Source organism: Hyla sarda, chromosome 2, assembly GCF_029499605.1.
Source record: "Hyla sarda isolate aHylSar1 chromosome 2, aHylSar1.hap1, whole genome shotgun sequence".
Classification (NCBI taxonomy): Eukaryota; Metazoa; Chordata; class Amphibia; order Anura; family Hylidae; genus Hyla; species Hyla sarda.
Genome location: NC_079190.1, coordinates 80,984,351 through 80,990,350, shown reverse-complemented (window position 1 = coordinate 80,990,350; position 6,000 = coordinate 80,984,351). Strand labels below are relative to the sequence as shown.

General features: G+C 39.2%; 1 long non-coding RNA gene across 1 annotated transcript in view; it reads left to right on the top strand.

Moving 5' to 3' along the window:
* Window positions 1-2,403: 2,403 nt before the first annotated feature.
* Window positions 2,404-6,000, top strand: part of LOC130358678 (uncharacterized) — a 42,890-nt gene continuing 39,293 nt past the window's right edge. The window contains exons 1-2 of the long non-coding RNA XR_008889615.1: window positions 2,404-2,521; window positions 5,449-5,588. This is a non-coding gene — a long non-coding RNA (uncharacterized LOC130358678). The remainder of the gene's footprint in view (window positions 2,522-5,448; window positions 5,589-6,000) is intronic.

Here is a 6,000-nt window from a genome sequence, read left to right as displayed (position 1 = left end):
GAGCTCTGTGTTCCAAAGAGAAAACCAGCAAATAAGCACTGGAAGGATTAAGATTTTTTTTAATCTAATCTAATTTAATCTCATTTACAAATCTGTTTAACTTTCTGGCACCAGTTGATTAAAAAAAAAAAAAAAAAAAAGTTTCCCACGGGAGTACCCCTTTAATAGAACTGAGCTGTAGAACCACACCCAACCTGGAGAAAGACTGAAACGTTTTTTGCAGGACATTAGCTCTGTTTTTCTATTTCTGGATAACCCCTTTAATAGCAAATGAGGAATGGTCATGGAAGAAGCCAGGTGTTGGCAAAACGTTGGGTAGCAGCGACTCATATCCCCTCTGGTCCACTTGGTAATACTATTTCCTATAATCTGTATAGAGTTGGATGTCTCTTATTTAACCCCTATGGGTTTTTTTTTCTTAGGACCGCACTTGCGGCAACATACTTATGTATTGTTTAGCAATATGTTCACCTTCAACCTGTTACAATATATGTGGGTATGAGTCTCCATTTCTCCGGCTCTCTGCCAGTTGTTTCCAGTTTGTGCTTTTATAGCTTTTTGTGTATTTTTATCACATGTTTGTGTTTTTTTATGTGTTTAATAAAATTTGTAATTATCCCTTATCACGCTGTTGTGCATGTTGTTTTATGGTACTGAAGTAGTTCATAGAGGAGATATTTGCTGTATATCACTTAAAAACGAAAAAAAGTATATATATACATATATATATATATATATATATACATCTATATATGAAATTTTTTTTTATATATATATATATATATATATATATATATATATATATATATACATCAGGGGTCTCAAACTGAGGCTCTCCAGATGTTGCAAAACTTCAACTCCCAGCATGCCCGCACAGCCGTTGGCTGTGCGGGCATGCTGGGAGTTGAAGTTTTGCAACAACTGGAGGGCCACAATTTGAGACCACTGACGTACATGAAAACACATGATTTCAATGAGAATCTAACACCATTAGTTAACTTGTAAATAATTTTCTGAAGAAAATCCCCTGCAATGTAGAAATAGAGCGATAACATTGTCTTTTTGTGCTTTATAAAGTGAAATATTTTTAGATTTCCTCATTCCTCCTGGTTACTAAGGCACCCCCACCAGTGTGTTTCCTCAGGAAAATAAAGCATCTGTAGGCCTATACATCAGGCCAGGCCACAAAACTGCCTTTCTCCCTCAGGCCCACCGCACTCCACTTGGCAGTTGTAAAAGGTATGTCACAAATAGGACCTTAGGGATGTGATGTTTGTAAGAACAACCAAATGCAGGGATTATTCTTTTTTTGTGTAATTTCTTCTGTGAGACAATTTATCAATTTAGCTTGAATTCTTAAAAAAAAATTAAAAAAAATTGTCTTTTACTAGCTTTAACATGTACCTTAAAAATAATGATATATTTATATTTAGTTTGAGACATTTTCTAATGCCCCATACCAGCAGCTTGTAGCTATGGGCTATAGATACACCAGCCATAAAGTCAACATACACAGTTCCTGATAAATAAAAGTGTACAGGGATTTTAGAAACATATGTGTCAGCAGATAAGGACCATTCGGTCCCTCTAGTCTGTCCAATATTATGAATAGTCCCTTGCCCTATTTTATATGAAGGGTAGCCTTATGCCTATCCCCATTCATGCTTAAAGGGTACTCTGGTGGAAAACGTTTTATTTATTTTTTTAAATCAACTGGTGCCAGAAAGTTAAACAAATTTGTAAATTACTTCTATTAAAAAATCTTTATCCTTCCAGTACTTCTTAGCAGCTGTATGCTACAGAGGAAATTCTTTGCTTTTTGAATTTCTTTTTTGTCTTGTCCACAGTGCTCTCTGCTGACACCTGATGCCCGAATCAGGAGCTGTCCAGAGCAGGAGAAAATCCTCATAGCAAACCTATGCTACTCTGGACAGTTCCTGACACGGACAGAAGTGTCAGCAGAGAGCACTGTGGACAAGACAAAAAAGAAATTCAAAAAGCAAAGCATTTCCTCTGTAGCATACAGCTGCTAATAAGTACTGGAAGGATAAAGATTTTTTAATAGAAGTCATTTACAAATCTGTTTAACTTTCTGGCACCAGTTCATTTAAAAATAAAAAAATAAAATTCCACTGGAGTACCCCTTTAAACTCCTTCACTGTATTTGCATCCTCCACTTCTGCAGGAAGACTACTCCATGCATCCACTATTCTCTCAGTAAAGTAATAGGGGGAGATTTATCAAAACTTGTCCAGAGGAAAAGTTGCCCAGTTGTCCATAGCAACCAATCAGCTCACTTCTTTCATTTTTAACAAGGCCTCTGCAAAATGAAAGAAGCAATCTGATTGGTTGCTATGGGCAACTCAACAACTTTTCCTTTGGACAGGTTTTGATAAATCTCCCCCATTGTCTCCAGTACAGCGCACAGTACTCCAATTGAGGTCTCACAAGTGCTCTTTGGTTCGAATAAGCTTTTCACAAGCATGCTTTATTTCAGCAAGCTTGCGTCAAACTGTCCAAGGTAGGCCTCTGTAAGGTTAGGGCCCAATAAAGTAACTTACTTCTGGCTTTCTTTCCTGAGTCCTTACAATAGTGAAGTTTAATTTAACCCCGTAACGACGCAGGACGTATATTTACGTCCTGCGCCAGCTCCCGCGATATGAAGCGGGGTCGCGTCGGTCCCGCCGCTCATCAACGGCCAGGACCCGAGACTAATACCACACATCGCCGATCGCGGCAATGTGCAGTATTAACCCTTTAGAAGCGGCGGTCAAGGCTGACCACCGCTTCTAAAGTGAAAGTGAAAGTATCTCGGCTAGTCAGTCGGGCTGTTCAGGACCGCCGCGGTGAAATCGCGGCGTCCCGAACAGCTTACAGGACACCGGGAGGGCCCTTACCTGCCTCCTCGGTGTCCGATCGACGAATGACTGCTCCGTGCCTGATATCCAGGCAGGAGCAGTCAAGCGCCGATAACACTCATCACAGGCGTGTTAATACACGCCAGTGATCTGTGTAAAAGATCAGTGTGTGCAGTGTTATAGGTCCCTATGGGACCTATAACACTGCAAAAAAAATGTAAAAAAAAGTGTTAATAAAGGTCATTTAACCCCTTCCCTAATAAAAGTTTGAATCACCCCCCCTTTCCCATAAAAAAATAAAACAGTGTAAATAAAAATAAAAATAAACATATGTGGTATTGCCACGTGCGTAAATGTCCGAACTATAAAAATATATTGTTAAATAAACCGCACACTCAATGGTGTACACGTAAAAAAAATTCCAAAGTCCACAAAAGAGTATTTTGGTCACTTTTTATACCGTTACAAAATGAATAAAAATTACTCCTCATACCGCCCTGTACGTGGAAAAATAAAAAAGTTATAGGGGTCAGAAGATGACATTTTTAAACGTATAAATTTTCCTGCATGTAGTTATGATTTTTTCCAGAAGTACGACAAAATCAAACCTATATAAGTAGGGTATCATTTTAACCGTATGGACCTACAGAATAATGATAAGGTGTAATTTTTACCTAAATATGCACTGCGTAGAAACGGAAGTCCCCAAAATTTACAAAATGGTGTTTTTTCTTCGATTTTGTCGCACAATGATTTTTTTTTCCATTTCACCGTGAATTTTTGGGTAAAATGACTAATGTCACTGCAAAGTAGAATTCATGACGCAAAAAATAAGCCATAATATGGATTTTTAAGTGAAAAATTTAAAGGGTTATGATTTTTAAAAGGTAAGGAGGAAAAAACGAAAGTGCAAAAACTGAAAAACCCTGAGTCCTTAAGGGGTTAAAGGCATTATCCTGGGAGTTGAAAAGTTATTACCTTTCCTCATTCTCTGGTGGATCATTTCCAGATTCACTGCACCCAGCTTCACGGCTTGAAAGGGGCATGTTGAGACGGTGCGACAGGTACTATGTTTTGACAGGTACATGCGGGCTAAACCATACCCACATGTGGTAGCCAATGTACACATGATGTTTCTGCAACATTTTGCTGCCATTGCACCACAAGAAGCTTTGAAAACATGTTACATGCCCCACTATCTCAGGCAGCACAAGTGAGCAGCAAGGGGAAAAAAATTTCAGTTCCCTGGATAAACCCTTTAACTAGTGCAATTAAAGTAACCCTATTTGGTGTATGGAATAATGGTATGAAGGGTAAGAATACCCTTTTCCAAAACAATTAAAAATGCACATTGTTACTGAACCTTAAATTGGCAGTAAAAATTAGGCTGGGTTCACACTGTGGAATTTCTGAGCAGAATTTCTGCCAGAGATCGAGACGACGGCACTAGGACCGAGCGGACTACATTGCCATCCCCATAGATGGTAATGCATTTCTGAGAAGATGTCCCAAAAGATCCATCCAGAAATGCATTGCAGTCTATGGGGACAGCAATGCAGTCTGCCCGGTCCTAGCGCTGCCGGTTCGATCTCTGGCAGAAATTCTGCCCAGAAATTCCACAGTGTGAGCCTAGCCTTAGAGTTGAGTGAACTTTTCAAAAGTTCAGCGTGACGGACTTGCCATTCTTTACGAAAAAGTTTTATTCATGGCGAACAGGTTCTCTGTGAACCACCAATGCAGTAAGCCTCAAAACACTTGTATAACACTGCCTAAAAGCTCTAAAGTCCTGTTTAACACTGCTAGGGTGACCTAGGGATGTATTCAAGTAATTTTAAAGTGATTTTGTAGTTATGTTACATCCAGCTACAAATACTATGGCCCAGATTTATCAAACTATGTGAGAGAAAAAGTGGAGTGATTTTCCCACAGTGACCAATCACAGCTCAGCTTTCACTTTACCAGAGCTCGTTAGCTGAGCTTCGATTGGTTGTTGTGAAAAAATCACCAGTTATTCTCTCACAAAGTTTGATAAATATTGGCCTATATGTTTGATTAAACCCAGAAAACACAAGCAACTTGGCCTAAAATGCATATTCCAAGTGGAAATTGGAGTAATTACAAATTGGGCAAGGGTAAACTAGAGAACAAAAAAGGGGTGAAATTGTGAGAAAAAGTAGTATGCCTAGCCACTGTTTCAAAATGTTTTTGGTGTGAGGCATTGAAGGGTAAAATCATGAAAAGGTGCAGCAGATATATGAGGGTGGGGTAGCATTGAGCTACATTTATTTTACATCATGAGTAGAGAAACATGAGTAGAGAAACAAAGATTCCTGTCATTTTGACAGGAATCCCTGCTCCTCTCAAGTAAGCAGGTGCTCTGCACCTGGCCTGTGAGTGTAGTGGTGAATGCCTTTGGATGGGTGAGGGTTTAAATATTTTCCCCTTCTTATAATCCAACCCTTAATATGTATATGTAAGTAAAAAGGCTAATATCACATTGTATCAGCCCTAACTGTTAAATATATATGCCAGGGGAATGACTAATATGTACATCGGACATATAATTATGACTGATAATTATGTTAAACAGAGCCAACTGAACACTTCATAAGACAGTGTGAAAACAGCCTTATCCACACCTTTTGATATGAACAGTATCATGTAGATATATATATACAAGCTTAGAAGAGAAAAGAAAAGGAGAAGAGAGTCAATGCGGAATAGAGATTGGTATGAAGCCATTTCAGAATTATTGGAGTTTGTGATCTTATGTGTATTTCTAATTGAAGGATATAGTTGAGTTTGTTATTTCAACACAGCATTTTTATTTGTCACCATTTGTATTGTGAATCGTGAATGACTAGTCAAGGGAAAGGAATGGTCTTCTGGTCTGTGAGTATATGTCCATTGAGAAAAGAGACACCATAGGCAGGATTGGTTGTTCGCGTTCCTCAGAGTAGTATCCAGCTGTCAGCCGTAATATTTTTCTCCCTTACTCTTTCTGTGGGTATTCAGTCCCTCTGTCATCCTGGCTCCTCTCTGGCTAGTTCCCGCCGTGGGATGAGGTGTCATTTCTGTGGTGAGACAATCAGGGGGTCATCCAGAAGCCAAACCACCAACCGCAGGAGTGTCCACCCCGGAG